Genomic DNA, 19,701 nt, shown 5'->3' on the forward strand with positions numbered 1-19,701 from the left:
AGCATAAAATGAGTTTCTGACAAAAATATGTCTTAACAAATTCAAACTCAAAGCCATAGAATTTGAAAGAAATTCAGCTGCACTGACTTTGTAAACAAGTGCCTCGGAAATACCAGTGCTGCACGTTTGGTGTGGCTTGGTAGTTAGGACATTAATTAATGACCAAATAGAGAAATGTCTGTGTGCCCAGCAGATGGTAAACAAGCCCAGGAGAACATTACCATCTGAATTGCAAAGAAGCCTGGCAGCTTCCTCTCCCCACCCCCTGCCCAGATCTGCCAGCTTGCCCTGAAGAGTGCTGGCTGTCACACGGGCAGGCTCGGGATGGGCTTGGGGGGCTGCCCTCTCTGGATCAAGGCCCCCGATCTTGCCATGGGAGTGTGAGCAGAAAGACAGGTGAGAGACAGACTCAGGGTGCAGAGTTACCAGCTTTCTCTTTCTCTTCTTTTTTTTTCTTTTCTCCAATTTTTTTTTTTTTAATTTTTTTATTAGTTGGAGGCTAATTACTTCACAACATTTCAGTGGGTTTTGTCATACATTGATATGAATCAGCCATAGATTTACACTTATTCCCCATCCCGATCCCCCCTCCCTCCAATTTTTAATTTTAGAGCTGTAAGGAGAGCACTCTGGCAAAGGCTGGCCTCTGAGAAGCAGGCTCTCTTTTCTCTCCTCCTGGGCTCAGCAGTGCTGCTGCTACAGGGGTAGGGAACCACAGACACAAAAGAGGAAGTAAACGCTAAGGACTCGCCATGAGGCATCTCTGGCTTGTGAGCATCTAGCTCTCTGGAGCATCCCTTCATTCTTCAAGGTCAGCAGCAACCCTCCCCCCCACCCCCGCAAGGAGGGGGCCAAGGTCTGGCACCAGGTAGCAGCTTCTGGTCCTGGTAGCTGACCATCTGGGTGACGGGCAGAGCTCAGGAGACAGGGCTCTGTGTTTCTAACCAAAGCACCACAGGGACAGCTGAATAGCAGTTGGTATTAGCAGAATTTATGGGTCCTAAGAAGCCTGTGGAATAAGCCGCTTCTGGCTTTGTTGTCAGCAAGGTACCTTGAATGGAAGCAAATATCCCTCAATCAAGCATTTAAGGGCAAATGGTGAAGGAAAAACTTTCTTTTATTCTCAAATGGAGAATAAATTTGGCACTCCGGTGTGCAAACGGCCATTCTACTTTCTCTTTCAGCGATTCATTTTACCAAATTAGAAGCTATGCAAAATATGCACTGCATTGCCACCTGCTTAGATATCAGAATCCTGGTCTGCTTATAAAAAGTTCAAGGTAGAGAACAGAAAAACATTAATTGGATGATTTGAAAATTAAAGCCAGACTTGCCTTAGGTGTTTGGAATTCAGCATGCTTTGTTCTTAACTATTTTTGTACTATTTCTTTTCTTTGTTCCATCTGTCCTTTTGAAATATAGCCTTATAGTATGGATGTACTTCTGCAGTTTATTTCCAAATATTTACTTTCCCTGATTTTTTAACTAAAACAATTGTGGAGTTTAGAAACAAACAATCTTATGTCTCATCAGTGGGCACAAACAATTCATTAATAATTAAAGTCATCCATCAGGCAGTATGTGTGGCCAGGAGCAACAGGAACATGCATATTTTAAGCCCCAAAGCAGAAAAGAAAATCTAGATGTTAGAAAGTTCTAGAAATGACTTGGAAAGGGCAAGAGATTGAGCCACTTGGCAAGTGTCTTCACTGCAGGATACGGTTGCCACCCAGTAGAACATTTGTTTATGGGAAATGTTTTTGTTTGTTCATTTTGACTGAAGGTATTGTTAGTGAAAAGTTTGCCTCAGAAATGATATTTTCTATAGCATCAATGGTTACTGGCTTTGTAAGCTCTCTGCTACTTAGGGAAGGACTTCTACCCACATTGTCAAATTCAGCCTCACAGCAGCCATGCGCGTCTCATTCTTATTGTCTCTAAGCCTGCTTCGCTTGGTGGAGAAACTGAGACTTAAGATTCAAAAACAGAGCAGAAAATCCCAATTGGCGCCCTTGTGCCTGGAACAATGTCTGCACTGATATTGACAATGAATGAAGATGTTGGCACAGTGCAGGGTCAACGGAGGTCTGCATGGAGGTCTGTCCTGGAATTGCTGTTTTTCACTGGCCAGGTTACCAGCCTGGAGGAAGCCTTGTAGAAGCATCCCCCCACCCCCAAAACTGAATCCATTGAGGGCAGGTTCATTTATCATCTGAGAACCCAGCATCCCCATTAGGTCCTGGAAAAGAGTCAGGAAATGCGGGAATTGATGGTCGGTGGTCAGTTGTCAGAGTTGCATTTTTATCCTGAGACTCAGAACAGCTTTTTTAGTCCTGGCTGCTCAAGAATGTCAGATTATGGATTACCTTTAGGTTGATTTATTGATATACTTTCCCTCAGCACCTTTCTATGAAAGTTCCTATGAAATAATAATAAATATAAGTAGTGTTTATTGAGCACCTACAATATATCACATCTTATTTCACCTGTGTTGTCTCCTTTGAGTCTCCAAAAAGCCCCATGAGCTGGGGTCTTGGCTCCACAGCATGTGATTTTTTTCTGTTTGTTTAGAAAGTATCAATTACAAAAGCTTTTGTGTGTGTGTGTGTGTGTGTGTGTGTGATTATATTTTCGCCTAGGCCCAAAAAATGTTTTAATAAACATTAAACATAATGCAAACTCACTTATAACTCCAGAAAATACAAGACAAGGCTACTCCTTAGAAAATAATCACCAGATGATTCTGTGAACAAGACAGCATAGAGGGCAGCTGAAGGGTAATTCCAGGAATGAGTGTTTCCTGGGACAAGCCCAAATATGAACAGGCTATAAAAGACACAGCCCAGTTGCCCACCATACCATTCTGATAACACACACTTTTCAAGGGAGAGGTTCCAAGGACAGAGTGTGCTCAGTCCCCATTTCCTTTTCCTCCTGGGACACCATTAGCCCCACTTTCCAATTCTGGTCACTCCTAGGAGGTGGCAGGTGTCCCGGTGGCCAGTGGAATGGGCGTGAGAATGGTGGATCATGGCACAGCCTCTGCCTGGCTCCTTGCCCTCCTTGCCCATCCACCAGGTTCACAGAACAGAAGATTCTGGATTCCCAAGCCAGTGCGGACCAGCCTTCACTCTGCTAGCTCTTAACATCTATGACAAAAATGGGAAATATCTGCTGTTTGAACCTGCTGAGACTTGGTGTTTTCAGTCATAGCAATTAGCCTACCCTGATGACATTTGAGCGAGATTTGACTGCTCAGCCAGAAGGGAGAGAACGTCCATAGTGAAAAACTCTTCTAGAGCTACAGATCAGGACACAGCAAATGGCCCTGGTGAACTTTCACCAATGTTTATCATAACCTGTCAAAACTATACTTAATGGCTCATGATGTTATATGATTAATGTCTGAATACACAGTAGCCCTATACTCTCATGATGTGAAGGATGTTTGGGTCTTGTTTTGTGCTACAACCCTAAAACGTATGGATATGGTGCACAGTAGGTACTCACTATCTCTTGAGGAGGGCATGTTAACCCACTCCACCATTCTTGCCTAGAAAATCCCATGGACAGAGGAGCCTGATGGGCTATGGTCCATCAGGTCTCGAAGAGTCAGACATGACTGAAGTGACCTAGCACTCAAAAATGTTTGTTGAATGAATATATAAACATGATGTGTTCCTGCCTACCCTGCTTTACTAGAAGGTCCTCATCACCCCAGGAGGGCTCTTTCACAGACTCTGCTGGTCCATTGTCCCTTAAGTTGGAGATTCCTTCAGAGGCAAATGCTTCACCCCTCTTCCAGGCCTAATGGGGCAGATGGCCCCACTGAGTTCCCTACAGGGGCCAGAGCGTGTCTGTCCTCCCCCCATTTGTCAGCTGAGGGGGAAGCAGGGACCATTCAGGATGAAAACAAAGCCTGTCTTCAAAGCCCGCTTTGGTGAAAAGTGAAATAATTCAAGAGGGTGAATGTAGTTTGAATGGATGAGACTAATTTCTGAGTTCAGAACCCAAGGACCAGGTGTCATTTCTTCGCAACCCCCTTTGTAATCTGAATGGGGGTCCATACAACCCAAGCTGAAAAGAAGCTTCTGGGCACACTTGGGACAAGCGGGTGATGGGCAGAAAGAAAGGAAACCAAACAATGCGTGTTGCTTTTGTTGCCATAGTTTTATTAATAGTAAATTGGTTTATTTATTTTTTTTGCTGCCAATTGGCTATTGTCATATTTATGTAGAAATTCATTAACAGAGGATCTACGTGAGATCATAGAAGAACCACTCAAAAACAAGTCTTTGAAAGTGAACAATATACCCCAAAACTAAACTGAATTGCAAGGGTTAAGCTATGATTTTCTTGGGTTGTTATAGAAATACCGTGTGTCTTGGGGTGGACATCTTCACAGGCAGGTGTGCCCTCAAGCTGCTATCTGGTGATGCTCAAGGAGTCCTGATGGTCAGAAATCTTGTCTCTTTCCTAAAGAGCATGAAAATGTTTCCTAAGCCAGATGGAGAGTAGGAATCCTTCCTCTGAATATAATAAATGAAAATCCAGTTTCCAGTGTCCACTTCTGGGTTTAGGTTTTGGAGGACAGGCAGAGTCAATGACCCCAAGAACAATGCTCAGCCAGGCATGTGAGAGGCGGTTAAGTGTCCCCCTCTACATGCAACAGTCATGGCATTTTAATGAAGGGAGTTGGTAGGTATGCTGTTTCTTATCCTCGTGTTTTACACCACAGAGTCTCCACTGGTGGTTCAGGTCACTGAAATCACAAATGAAGTGAATTTAATGGTCCACGTTTGGTCCCCAGAGATGAGCATGGCAGTTTTGCTGGTTCAATCCTTAGGCAGGCTTTTGTTGAACCAATCTACTTTTCTAGAACTCAGAAGACAGAGCCATTGACGAGACGGTTCTAGAGGATCAAAGAAGTCCAGCCTCATCACCACACATGGTGTCTGGTGCTAAGTTACCACTGTGATGGCTGCGGGAAACCTCCTTGCCCCCGTTAGAGGGGCTTATCCTTGGGGTTTGCCTCACCACTGCACCTGCGGGTCTTTGCTTAGAGACTTCCAGGCAAAGCGCTTACAGTTCCCAAGCCACTGACATTTGCAGCTCACTGTAATTTATTGAATACCGTCCAAAGAGCAAACACGGGGTTTATCCTGATGGCGTTCTAGTTGGGTTGTAAATGTTTGCCATTTACCAAGAAGAGAAGATAAGAGTGTGACAGGGACATCATGGGAGTCTCAGCGAGAGGCAGGGAGGGGTTCCGAGATACAAAGATGCAGAAATGGAAACGGAGGGCTCAGCTCTCGTGATTGAGTGGGGCCTGGCGATCGCGCTGTGGCTGTCACGTTTGTGTCTGAGTTTGCCGCTCATTCGCTCTCAGCTCCCTTCGCTCACTGGAGGCTCGGCTAAGAACACTCCCACTTTGCCAAGTCGCCTCAGTAACCTCCTCGCTCCTCTCCCTGGGCCCACCCGAGAGCCTGGTTCGGAGAGGGATCTGTTTCTCTGTCCCTGAGGAGATGTTAGGAATGTCCGCTTTCTTCATCCTGTAACCAGAGGATCCGACATGGACTCAACATTCTTGGGGGAGGTGAGGAGGGCTGATTGAGGTTGTTAGAACCTCATTAAAACAGCCATTTCTTTGGTTCTTGCTGAGGAGAAGGATTTTTATCGAAAATGTTGTTCAGTCGCTAAGTTGTGTCTGACTACTTTGGACTGCAGCACATTAGGCTTCCCTGTCCTTCACTATCTCCCGGAGTTTGCTCAAACTCATGTCCATTGACTGAGGTTATTTCAATGTATGAACAAGATCAATCATTTGATGAACTTTAGTCACTAAGCCATGTCTGAATCTTTTGTGACCCCATGGACTATAGCCTGCCAGGCTCCTCTGTCTATGAGATTTCCCAGGCAATAATACTGGAGTGGGCTGCCATTTCCACTTCCAGAGGATCTTCTCAATCCAAGAATAGAACCTACGTCTCCCGCATTGGTAGGCGGGTTCTTAACCATTAAGTCACTGGGGATGACCTCGTTAGCTGTTAGCAAAGAGCAAATGAAATCTGCAAAGAGACATCATGAAGTACCTATCCAAATGTCAAAATAAAAACACGGTGATGGTATCAAATGCTGGCATGGATGATGAAAAATGAATCACTCATACATCACAAGTAGGAACTGAAAATGGCACAGCCATTCTGGAAGTCAGTCTGACAGTGTCTTATGTAGTAGACATGCAATTATCACACAATTCAGCAACTGGACTCCTGGCCAGAGAAATGAAGAACTGCACACACACACGTGTAGCAGATTTACTTGTAAGAGCACAAAACCAGAAATAGCCCTGTTGGCCTTCAACAGCTGGATGGTCAGACAAAATATGTACATGGAATACTGCTCAGCAATAAAAAAGAGGACAGAGCTGATAACACATTAATGTGGGTGGGTCTCAAGGGGATGCCGAGGGAAGGAAACCTCTCTGGATTACACATGAGGTTGCAAAGGATTCCCTTTGTATAACATTCTTGAAATAACAAAATTACAGAGATGGTGAGAGGAGTAGGGCTTTCTAGGTATTAGAGAGAGACCAGAATTTGTGGTTACAGGAGGGAAGCAGAGGAAACCTAGAACAGACTGGCATCCTGACAAAGCTAATGGTTAGTTATAGGAAACTGCATGGAAATGGTGGCTTAGAACCCTACACACACACACACATACACACAGACACACACACACACACAGAAAAGAGTGAACACAAAACTGATTATGTATACATATATATATGTATATACATTAACTCTATGGCTCACATCTTTGTCGGTTTTCTGGTTTTAATACTGTACTATAATTGTAGAGAGTTTATCCATTGGAGGGAATGAGGTGAGGTCTACCTGAGACCTTTCTAACAATTTTGTAATCACCTGTGAATCTGTAACGATTTAAAAAAAAGAAAGCGTGAGAAAGAGAGAAGGAAAGAAAGAGAAAGAGGGCAGAAAAAGAGAAGGAGAAAGAAGGGGAGGAGAGAGACCAAAGAACAGATGCATCAAATGGCCATTTGGTCCGGGCAGTGCTCACAGGGATGGACTTGTGACGAAGCAGAACATCAGCGCATGCGCCTAACCCCGTCACTTACTGGGAGGCACCGGCCTCCACCATCAGCGCATGCGCCGAGACCCTATGACACTGGGAGGCACTAGCCTCCAACATCGGCGCGTGCGCCGAGACCCCCGTCACCTACTGGGAGGCAAAGGGCTCCAACATCAGCGCATGCGCTGAGACCCCATCACTTACTGGGAGGCAACAGCTTCCAGTTTGTTCATTACGTGGCAGTTACCAAGCGAAGTTCGTATCTTCATGGAAACAGGTTATCCATGAACAAAGGGTCGTTAGAACAGGCATTGCTTTGGTTCTTGCTGGGGAGAAGGGTTTTTACCAAGAATTACTGGCCTTCGGACTTCCCTAGTGCTACGGTGGCCGATACTCCGCGCTCCCAGAGCAGGGGGCCTGGGTTGGACCTGGTCTGGGAACGAGATCCCACGTGCCACAACTGAGTTTGCATGCACGATGAAGACCCGACACAGCTAAACAAATAATAAAAACATTTAAAAATAATTATTCAGCTTAAAAATGTTCTCATTTCAATAAAGAGGCTCATAATTTAAAACGTCTTAGATTAAATGAAATGACATGAACCCCTGTGAACATACTGTGGTGAACAGAAGTGGAATTTAAAGGCGGTGGGGATGCTGTCTGCAGCGGACTCAGATATCATCTTGCTAACCCTGGGGCCAAGCGACCACCCACCTACCAAGTTATTCTACTTTTTCAGGGGCTGAACAGTAGAAAGAGCTGATGAAAAATAGGAGGCCCCTGCGGTGTGCAGCAACTTTCTTTCCTGCTCTTATAATCTCAAAAGAGGTGTATTGATGTTTGGGTCAGAGTTTTGAGAGTGTTGTAGTTACCTAGACTCAAAATCTTGTACTGCTGGTTATGATCCACTTGTGTTATCATGAAATCGGTTTACAGAGCTGCAACCGGCACTTTTTAAAAAATGAGATTAGATTGACTAAAATAGAAAATATTAAAGACTTTGGTTTATACTAGGGAAAAGTGGAGCTTCCCAGTCGGCACTAGTGGTAAATAAACTGCCTGCCAGTGCCCGAGATGCAAGAGATGCATGTTGGATCCCTGGGTCAGGAAGATCCCCTGGAGGAGGGCGTGGCAGCCCACTCCAGTATTCTTCCCTAGAGAATCCCATGGACAGAGGAGGTTACAGTCCATAAGGTCACAAAGAGTGGGACATGACTAAAGTGACCTAGCACACACACAGAGAAAAGTAGTGCTTTGTGAAACTTTTTAGTTAGGTCTGTGTGTGTGTGTGTGTGTGTGTGTGTGTGTGTACACTGATGAATGATGTCAAAAAAGATTAAAAGCAATTATAAAATATCTATTGCAGAAAATATATGTGTCTAAGAAGCAGATTGACTTCTCACACATTTTTAATTTACCCAATTCTGCTTCTGAATTTAAATTTATTGAGAGTCAGTATGCCTGTGTTAACATATTAAATATTGAGTTTGAAGATCCTTGTGAAAGTTCAGTGTGGTGATGTTTATATAAGGACTCTATAAACTCTAAAGCTTGGCCCAGATGTGAGGGCTTCTGCTACTGACACTCTTGGAAAACTGAGGCTGTTCTAAAGGCATTGTTTTTAAGCACTTGGTGCTTTGTGTATTGGAGGCCTAAGAAGGCAGAACATCTCAGTGGCACAGTTCAAAATCCAAGTTCTAAATTCCCACCGTGTCCGAGAGATGGGCTCAGCCACCCACTAATTGTTTACTGTTTCGGGAAGCGATCTTGCTGTCAATCTCCAGTGGCGTCGCAGCTTTCCGGGCTGTTCCTCCTGCTGCTGGCAGAGCCCGTCCTCCAGGAAGCAGCAGGCTCGCTCTGGGAAGCGTGCATTTGCTGCTCCTCTCCCTGCCCTTGTATCCTCAGCCAGTGGGGGTGGGGTCGAGGGCACAGTGCCAGCCACGGGGGATAACAGTCTGATGAGACCCCCCCCGGCATCCACAGGGCTGGCTGCATTGCCCCACATCCTGACGTTCTGGCTGAAGGCTCCGTGGGGAGTGCTGGCTGTCTGGGGAGATCACAGGTGTATGATCTGATGGGGCGACAGCCAGTCTTTGGCCAGCACTCTGAGAACCTTTCTCTCTCCAACTCTCCTAAGCTGCTAGACGGTGAGACACTGCAGCATCTCCCATTCAACAGAGGGGAAAAGTAAGGCTTAGAGGGACCAAGACAATCCCTTTCTTCACAGAATCAGTACATGATCACGTCCAAATTCCAAACCAAGTATTCTCCCTATGTGCCCTAGTTCACTTCCATATCAGTGCTTTGGGCAACTTGTGAATGTCATCACAGGACACTGACTAGTCACCCTGGAGACTGAAGGCTCTCGCACACTAAAAACATAAATGTAATCATGTCCACAGTCTCTTAAGAAAGCTAAGTATTTAATTTCCCATTATTTTCCAAGAGACTCCAAGTTCATGTCTATGACATTACTCATGCATGACATTCCAAGGTAATAGGTAGAGCATGTGCCAGATGAACTCGAAAACTGAGAGAAATAAAGCGTGAAAGGATGACATGTTCAAGGTCACAGGGAAAACTGCCCAAAGCCATGACCCAGGATGCAGGACCCACTGAACCAGGCAAGAGGGCCCGAGAGGGCTTTGGAAATTCCCTCTGATCTGAACTGAATGACGGGGCTTACTCACCGCTCGCGTCCCTTTGTTTATATTTCTCCTCCAAGTCCAGGAAGCACATTTTTGGAGAAGCTACAGTGTTCCAGGCGACACTAGAGGTAAAGAATTTGCCTGCCAACGCAGGAGACACAAGAGACTTGGGTACAACCCCTGGGTCGGGAAGATCCCCTGGAGAAGGAGATGGCATCCCACTCCAGTATTCTTGCCTGGAGAATCCCATGGACAGAGGAGCCTGGTGGGCTACAGTCCAAGGGATCGCAAAGAGTTGGACATGGCTGAGCATCTGAGCACGTAAACACTCATGTAATTTTTAAGACTATATATGACAAAATATGCTTTATCGCAGGCTCCTGCGCATCAATATCAAACACTGTCTCTTGAACCCTTTTCTGGCTTTTGCTTCTGCAAGGATTGCCATGTTGATGAACTAGAGACATCCCATGAAATCTGCTTTTACCGTCAATTAATGTGGTGGTACTTCGGTGAGTGGGGGAGGGGCATAATAGGGGCGGCATGGACTCCATCATGTGTGCCTGAGTACAGAAGCCCTGATGGCCTTGCGTTCCCTGGGGCGTGAGCTCCTGTCTTTAGGTTGTATGGACACCGGTTCCACTAGAGCTGAGATGTAGAACAGAAGTCTCTGGAGCGAACACCCAGGGGTAGTCTTTACCACCTGCTCTGAGTAGTCCCTGGGCTTCTTCCCAGGAGGGTTCACACCAACGTGACCGCCTCTGCTTGCAGCTGCACCACAAGGCTGTGTCCACATTCATGCATTTGGAGCGATGAACGCAATTGTGCGGCTCAGCTGGTAAAGAATCTGCTGTAGTGCGGGAGACCTGGGTTCGATCCCTGGGTTGGGAAGATCCCCTGGAGAAGGGAAAGACTACCCACTCCAGTATTCTGGCCTGGAGAATTCCATGGACGAGTCCATGGGGTCGCAAAGAGTCAGACATGACTGAGAGACTTTCACTTTCACACAGTTTTGCTGGTGGCTCAGACAGTAAAGTGTCTGCCTGCAATGTGGGAAATCCAGGTTTGATCCCTAGGTGGAGAAGATCCCCTGGAGCAGGAAATGGCAGCCCACTCCAGCACTCTCACCTGGAAAATCCTATGGACAGAGGAAGCTGGCAGGCTATAGGCTGTGGGGTCTCAAAGAGTCATACACTACTGAGTGACCTTGCCTTCACTTTCACAGAGTTTTGCTCATCACCATCCCCTCTGAATTACAGCTACTAATAGCATTGCTTTATGAGGGCTTCTCTAGTGGCCTCATAAGAATCCACATGCAATGCAGGAGACCACCTGCTGTGTAGGAGACATAGGTTCCATCCCTGGGTCAGGAAGATGCCCTGGAGAAGGAAATGGTAACCCACTCCAGCACTCTTGCCTGGAAAATTCCATGGACAGAGGAGCCTGGCGGGCTACAGTCCATGGTCTTGCAAGACTTAGTGACTAAACCATCCATAGCACCATAAGGTCACAGAGGTTTCCTCGGGAAGCAGACATAAAATGCTCTGGCCCTTTGCCATGCAAAGCCAACCTGACTTTCTTTCATGTGGATACACTCATTCCAGCCCAGAAGCTCTTTTTGTGCAATAACATTTCCTTACAGTGGATTAACTTTAAGATGAAAGCCACACTCATTTATTTTTCATGTCGATCCATTGCGAATGAAAGCCTCCCTTGGAAAAATTCAGTAATATGTGTCCCCTCGCAGATTTCAGTCAAGCCCACAACAGCCTGTGCTTCCCCGGAGCCTTGGGGTCCTAGATTGTGCGTCTAATGAGGGCTTGGAGACCGTGGGTGGCACAGGCTCACCAGTGCCCTCAGCTCCCTTAAAGGACAGCGTGCCCAGAGAGGCCGGCTCTGCAGACGGTGCCCACGGCTGGCGGCCACGTGTCCCAGCTCCCCGGACATGCACACATCGAGTTGCAGGGCGCGCCTGGGTGCTTTCGGCCTCCTGGGCTGCCATTCACCATCTGATGTTCACCCTTGATCTGTGTTTTCCAAACTTCACAACAAAACTTCAAGAAAAAACTATTAGCTGCAAATTAGATATTCTGGTGGAAGCCTAGAATTATTTTTCAGGACAGAGGGCTCAATTTCCCGCTCTCAGGTGTATGATTAAAATCAATTAAATCACTCTTCCAATGTCAGCCGCAAGATTCTCCTGACAAATGAAATTATGCGAGGAAAGTGTTCTCTGCACTCTTCAGCCCTTCTCAGCCGAGCTCTCACCGCAGAGGAGATCAAACTGCTCAGCTCGGGGATTTCGGAGGTATTTTCCATAAGAACAGGAGCAATCCCTGGACCCCAATGTAAGTCAACGGGGAGTCTCTGGTGACCAGATTTGATGGCCTCTGTACGTGGAGATAGATTCACCACTAACGAACAGGAAATGCAAGACTGCGGGAAATTTAACCATTTGGGGGCTAAGCCAGGCTTCTTTACATAAATTAATGTTTTCTTGGCAGGAATATGAACGGGCCCTTCAAATTCAGGATGTAACCTTTGCATGTCTCTTTTTATGCATAAGATGGTCCTGGGTGAATTTTTCCTACTGAAAAACTCTGTCTTATCAGCCCCGGGAGGTTGCTGATGGATTTTAAGCCAAACACAGAAGCACGGGCAGGCTCCCCTCCTTGCGGAGGGTCTGGAGGCTGAGCACAATGCAGCCAGGGCTCCTGCTGAGAAAGCCAAGCCAGGGAAGGCTCTGCCAGGGAGCATAACGGAGGCTATTTCCATGGACATCTGCAGTTGAGGCACCAAGATTTCTCATTGCTGGAGATGCTCAGATGTGGCTCACGCTACCTTCAGCACGTTATTTACCTCTTAATTTGTTAAAACATATGGGCTTAGGTGTGACTTTTGCCCAAGAGACGCTCGTCGATATTATATGCTCAATTGGTCTGGCTTTTTTTTTTCTCCCACTGAGGATTGAGCAAATGTTTGCCGCCTTCCGGAAGGTTCCCTCGCGTCCTTCCTCCCTCCCTCTCTCCCCACCCCACCTCATGGGTGGGAGCTGTGTCCCGGGATGTCCTTCATGCCTCCTCTCTGGGCCAGGGTCCAGGACATCACAGGGGAGCAGGATCCGAAGGAGGGCCCTCAGGGTCCCCGGGTGCCTGGCTGGACAGGTCCTGCGCTTCCCTCCTCCCAGCCCCGCCCAGCCCACAAGCATCTTTCTCTGCTCCAGTCTGAACCCACCCTTCACACCGAGGCCAGGACCGTGATCACAGCGTCACCCCTCAGGCCCCTCCCCCGTCTCACGCCATCAGCACATCTGGGTCCTCCTGCAGGAGGCCACACCTCACAATGCTGGCCCCGAGGCCATCATCACTGGCCCTCCCCTTCCAGGTCATACTGCCTACCCAGGTGCCCACTGCTGTTCTCACCATGGTCCTCTGCCATTGCCCTTCTGTCTGGAACACCCACCCTCGGGTCCATCTTGAGAACTCCTGGCCCTTTCCAGGCAGATGCCTGTGAAGATGTGTGCCCTAGCAGGCAGACTCCGGGGTGAACCTGACCGTGGCCTTTGACTCTAAAACTCACTTGGCCGTTCCTAAGGCTCCATCTCCTCAGGATGACACTGATGACGTGTGCCCATCCCTGGTCACGAGGATGAAATGACACCATCGGTCTCAGTGGACCCTCGGCCCGGGGTCCACTACGGGCTGGGCAACTTCTCAAAGGTTCTACTGAGGTCTCCACATGTCACATGCTCTCGAGCCCTCCCACACGACCCCAGGCAGCTGGGCACTGCTTTCTTTGCACATTTTTGTTATCGAGCTCCATGGTACATATCTCTTATCTCGAGGGTTCTGGAAGGCAGGGGCCTCTGCTGTATGAGTTATTATTTTTCATGATATCAAGCAGTGCCTGGCACCTGATGAGTAAGAGCTTTCTATTGAGGAAAGCAAATAAATGAACATTAAATTTTCTGGAATTTCAAACTTTATTATGAAATTAGGTCAAATGTCCCGCAGATTTCTTCACTTTAGATCTGAACATTTTAAGAATATTTGCTTTAGTAGAAGCCCCGCTGATGGTATTCACAGGTCAGATTCAAATCCTCACCATTCACTGCAGCTGTGACTGAGGGTAAGACGCCCTCAGAGGACAAGGTCACTGGTCCAAGGCCAGCCAGAGTTTGGAGACTTTCAAAGCCTTCTTTGTTGGGCAAACTGAGGCCATGGTAATGGTGCTGACCACTTTCTCCTATCCCAAGGCCAGTCGTAACAAAGTCCTCTGACTCATCCTGCAAATATGTCCTGAATCCAACTGCTTGCTGCCGCTGCCTAGGCTTAGCTGCCTCCTTTTTGTATCTATAGGCTTGTATCAAGAGTCCACCCCCATAACCATCTCCCCGCTTCCGTTCTTGCCCACACTGGATTCTGCTGTATCCACTCTCCCCCGGAAGTTCTCTCCCTTGCTAAATCCCATGATAGGTCTGCATCACTTTTGCAGTGAAATTCAAACACCTGATCCTGGGTCAAAAAATTGTTTCATCAACAGTGAATCTGCACATCTTTCCATCATCTCATTTGCACATTTGCATTTCTTCTACTGTGCACTTAACTTCATGTATTCATGAGGGTCATGGTTCAACTCGGACATGGGTGGGCTGTAAACCATCTTCAAGAGCTCTTTACAGAGGAATTAGGTTAGTCCTTCTTGGTCATCTGCCTTTGGCCTTTCCATAGAGTTGAAGAGCTTTTAGTTTTTAATTTTTATGCAGTTATACTTTTTATATTATCATCTGATTTCTGCAAGTAGCTAAATATTTAGAAAGTCCTCAGATACCTCAACATTATGAAAATATTTTCTGCTTTTATACTTTTTCTGCTGATGATTTATACAAATGTGGTGTTGGAGAGAACTCTTGAGAGTCCCTTGGACTGCAAGGAGATCAAACCAAAGAAATCAACCTTGAATATTCATTGGAAGGACTGATGCTGAAGCTGAAGCTCAATACTTTGGCCACCTTATGTGAAGAGCCGAAAAACCCTGATGTGGGCAAGATTGAGGGCAGGAGAAGAAAGGGACAACAGAGGACGAGATGGTTGGATGGCATCACCGACTCAATGGACATGAGTTTGAGCAAGCTCTGGGAGATGGTGAAGGATAGGGAAGCCTGGCATGCTGCAGTCCATGGGGTTGAAGTCAGATACGGCTGAGCAGTTGAGCAATAGCAACAAAAGTTAATCTTAGTTAAGTAGTTTTCATAACTGCTTATTAAATCAACTAGTCTTTACCTGTTGATTTAAAAATCCCATTGTCCTTTTCAAATTCTACATTTCCCTCTGCTTTTAGAGGTTTTACTCTAATGCCTCAATGCATCTGTTGTTTCTAGCCCTGCACCATACTGTTAATTATTGCATCTCGATAATTAGTCTTAACATTCTCCACTAGTGTTTCTTCCCTTTAAAGATATCCTTATATGATTCTTCTGTGTCTATTCTGCCAGGTGAATTTTAGAAGAATTTTGTGTAGTTCTCTACTCATCCCCAAAATAACTTTCCTAGAAAAGAATATCACTCAATTTAAATAAAGGAAGAAAACATTGATACACTGCAGCATGGATAAATCTCAAAGTAATTATTCTGCATGAAAGAAGGCAGACCAAAAAAAAGAAAAGAAACAGAGAGAGAGAGAGAGAAAGAGACGAGTATATACTATGTGATTCCATTTATTTAAAATTCAGCAAATGCAGTATAGAGGGAGGGAAAGCAGACCATGATTGTCTGAGAATGGAGTGGGGTGGGGGCTGTGGAAGAGACAGACGACAAAGGGACGCCAGGAAGCTTTGGAGGACAGTGAATCTGTGCATTATCTTGATTGTGAGGTGCACATCTGTGAAAACTTGCTGCTTTAGATATATGCTGTTTATTGTATGTAAGTTGTGCCTCATTAGAACTCTTTTGAAACTCTTTTTGAAACTCTCTTGGTGGATGGACCAAGAAAAGAAATCAAACAAGGAGGATTGATATCTTGACAGTAGCGTGCTTTCATTTGGATCAGCAGGTTTGTAGTTTTTAAATATGGGCCCTGCACCTTTCTAGTTAACTTTATTTTATGGTACTAGATTCATTGTTTTATTTGTAAATGGATCCTGTACATTATTTTAGTTTCTGCTGGTTATTGCAGATGCATGAGAAAGTACATTTGAATTATTTAAGATTTTAAAAGCATATGCATTCTGCTTGCTAAAAAAAACAAAAGAAGAAAATTTTATCACTTAGTTTTATAACCTGAAATCATTGATTTGATTATTTTGTTTTTTATGTGCATAAGTTACACACATTTTAATAGGACTTTTTCCCATATTCTTCTTTTTTCAGGTAATACTCCATTTATAGTTATTATAAAATATTGACTATATTCCCCATGTTGTATAGTATATCCTTAGAGCTTATTTCATACCTAATAATTTGTACCTCTTATCCCCCCCCACACACCCTTATATTACCACTCACCTTCCCTCCCCTCATCGTTAGTCACTAGCTTGTTCTCTATATGTATGAGTCTGTTGAAGCCATTACTTTTAAATGTTTATTTTATGATTGATCACCTTACCGAACACCCTTATTAGTTCCAATTAGCTTTCCAGGAGATTCTTTCTATTTCACTGGCAAATGAATTCTTAGCAAAGGACCATGGTATGTGCCCATAAATGTTATTTTGTCTCTTCCTTTCTGGAGATTATGCTTCTTCGGTCAACTTTCACATTGGGTTGGACAAAAGGTTTGTTCAGTTTCCTTCCATAAGATCTTACAGAGAAACCGGACCATGACTTTGGTCTATGGCAATGACTAGAATTTTCTGAAAGTGTTAAAGTTAAGTGGAGCTAATATACACTTTACTCTGTTCTTCATTTTCATGGAAATGCCTTATACCTTTTACACTACCTACTTGATCAATTACAGAGCTAAGATGTCCCTAAACACCAAGGAATTATACATTCAGTCTTACTAGTTTGCCTTGATATTGGGAATAGGCACTAAATTTTTTCTGATATTTCTTAGATATCTAACAAATAATAATTATTTTTTGTTTTCTTTCATCTGCTGATATGATAACTTATGCTAATAAGTTCTGTTCACAGTAGTACCTCTTTCTTTTCTAGAAGGATGTTATTCTATTAGTATTATTCTCATACAGTATTAGAAAGTATATATTGGAATATTATTACTATTCTACTTCTTTAATATGAAAAGTACACTTCTAGTATACTTATTTTTTAGGATTTTCTTATCTATGATCAAAAGTAACACTGGTCAATAGTTTTACTTCTGTGTTTGTGTGTAGTTGTGAGTGGGGGGTGGGAGTATGTGTGTGATCTCTGTGGATTTAGATCTTATAGTTTAGTCTTATAAGATGAATGAAATGAATAATAAAATGAATCTAGAAGTTGTTGGTTTCTCATAAGATCTGCAATATTTGATGAAACATGGGCGGGGGTGACATCCATGTTCATAGAACAGACCCAGGCCAGTCAGACCCAGAGCCTGGAAGAACTGGAGCAGAATGGGGAGCTGTGAGCGTTAGAGGGGTTCTGGAAGCCTTAACCGCTGGGCTGGGGGGTTGCCAGGGATCTGGGAAGGGGCCAAGGCTTTGGGGGGTGAAGAGGCACAGGGGCTGTGGTGTCAAGCTAGAGATTTTATCAACAGGCAAGGAGTATTTTAACAACAACGTAGGTGCTGAAGATGAATTTTTTTTTCAATTTCTTTCATTATTATTGGATTACTCGGATTTTGTTTCTTCCTATTTTTCCTAAAATATTTCTTTGAAATTATTGAATTTTTTAGCATGAATCTGTGCACAGCAATCTTTTATAGTTTATTAAAATTGCCATGGTGCATATTTGTTTATGTTTTTACCTTTTCTTATTATACTTCAGGATTTTGTCCATTTGATGAGATTTTTTAAAAATGTTTATCACACCAGCCCTTTGAATTGTCATTTACATCTTTTTGTTTTCTGAATTATTCATATCTGCTCTTATTTTTTTAATTGTTTTTGCAATTTTAATTATGAAACACTTCAAATATAGCACTTAGTGCTAAGAGTAATATGATGCACGGCTATTGAAGTGCCACTCAGATATTAAAAAATGCAAACTTTTGCTATATTCACTTCTAATCTTAATTTTTTCATAAAATAAACCTTTATATGTATAGTTAAAGCTGTCATTATCATGACTACTGGCATTTAAGGGCAATTACACCCTTGGAATAATTGGGTATCCATTCATCCTGATCAGATGTATATACTGGATTGCCAAGTAATTCATTAGTGTTTTTCCATAACATCTTACAGATAAACCCAAATAAACTTTTTGGCCAACCCAGTACATATTCATGCACATCCATTGGTAATAAATATATGCTTGCTTTTGAAGTTTGCGTAAATGGAAAGATACACTGAAGATTCTTTCAAACTTGATTTTTCACTTAGTATGATTTCAAGATTTATACATGTAGCTTTAGTTCACTATGACTGGCATACTTTTCTATTATATAACTACATAGCAACTGATGTGTCTATTTCTCTATAGAGAGTTTGGAAGTTGGTTTCAGCTTTTAGTTCTTGGAAACACGGATACAATTCACATGCTTGTAAAAAAAAAAAAAAAGTCCTAATGCACTTGTGTGAGGAATTCTCCAGGATACACACCTAGGGGCAGAGGTGCTGGACTGGAAAGTAGCCCATCTTCATCAGAGGTGGATGTTGCCAAACCACGCCACAGTATGATTGCACCGATTCTCACACACAGGGAGGACATGTGAGTTACTGTCCACAGCAGGACACTTTGGGTAGTGAGACTTGTCTCTGGGTAATTCCACCAGATGCAAAATGTAAAGCCAAGTGGTCCAAGCCAAGCCAGGACACTGCCCACAAGGCTCCCACCTCTCCACGTCCTCACAAACCCCATCACTGGATGTTTTAACTTGGCCATCTCTCCTTGCTTCATCAATTGGCATTTCTTGGTTAGCATGAGGTTGAGGAATCTTCTCTCATTGCACAGACACATTAAATGCCCAGCTCTGTTCTCTGTGCTGGGGGTCCTGGAGGGGAGTGAGCAGTGGAAAGAGGCTCTGTCCTCCTAGAGCTCACTTTTTACTGGGGAATCAGATTTTGTCCTCTGCGCTTTCTCTATCATTCTCTAATTGCAGGCAGTGGTAAGCAGTTAAAGGGGAGTCTTGTCGTGCTGTACAGGTGATGGGCTGGAGGCACCCTTGGATAGTTTCTAGTCATCGGGACGGTTTCTTTGAGAATTACTGAATTAAGTCAAAGTCTTGGTAAGAACGTTTTGGATTCTGAGGCCCCAGAAAGCTTTCTGTATCTGAAGAAAAGGGTCAGAAGCGATTTTGGAGAGAAAGTCAGAGGCCAGGTCCTGTAGGCCTTTAGTCATGGTGGAAAATGCTTTTTCCCCAAGGGTGATTGGATAAGTCAGAGGGTTTTAAAGGGAGACCTAAACCATGCCACACATAGATTTTTATAGTGCTCTGGGGGTGGGTGGAAAGAGGGAGGCTGGGTAAGAATTTCCAGCCCTGGAGGGAGAGGTCTGTGGATAAGATTCCTCAGTATCAGAGAAAGTCATGTTGTGAGAACTAGTCCAGTTGGGGTTATGTTTTAGAGGCTAAACTAGCACGATTTGCTGAAGGAGTCAATGTGGACCAAGAATGACTCTGGGATTTTTGACTTGGACACCTGGGCAAGGTGAATTGTCCTATGAATTGTCTGTTCACAATCTTCGTCTGTTTTTCTCTTAGGGTTTAGTTATTTTCTTGTGAATGTTACAAGTTTTTCTACTGGTGTCTGATGGTCATCATTATCAGTTAAAAGATGCAGGTGTCCCTGAGTCTGTGAGAAATAATTTCACCTTAAATGTTGATAAATTTATAGTCTGGGTTTTTCTGTGTTTTGT

The sequence above is a fragment of the Cervus canadensis genome, chromosome 8, assembly GCF_019320065.1.
Source record: "Cervus canadensis isolate Bull #8, Minnesota chromosome 8, ASM1932006v1, whole genome shotgun sequence".
NCBI classification, from domain to species: Eukaryota; Metazoa; Chordata; class Mammalia; order Artiodactyla; family Cervidae; genus Cervus; species Cervus canadensis.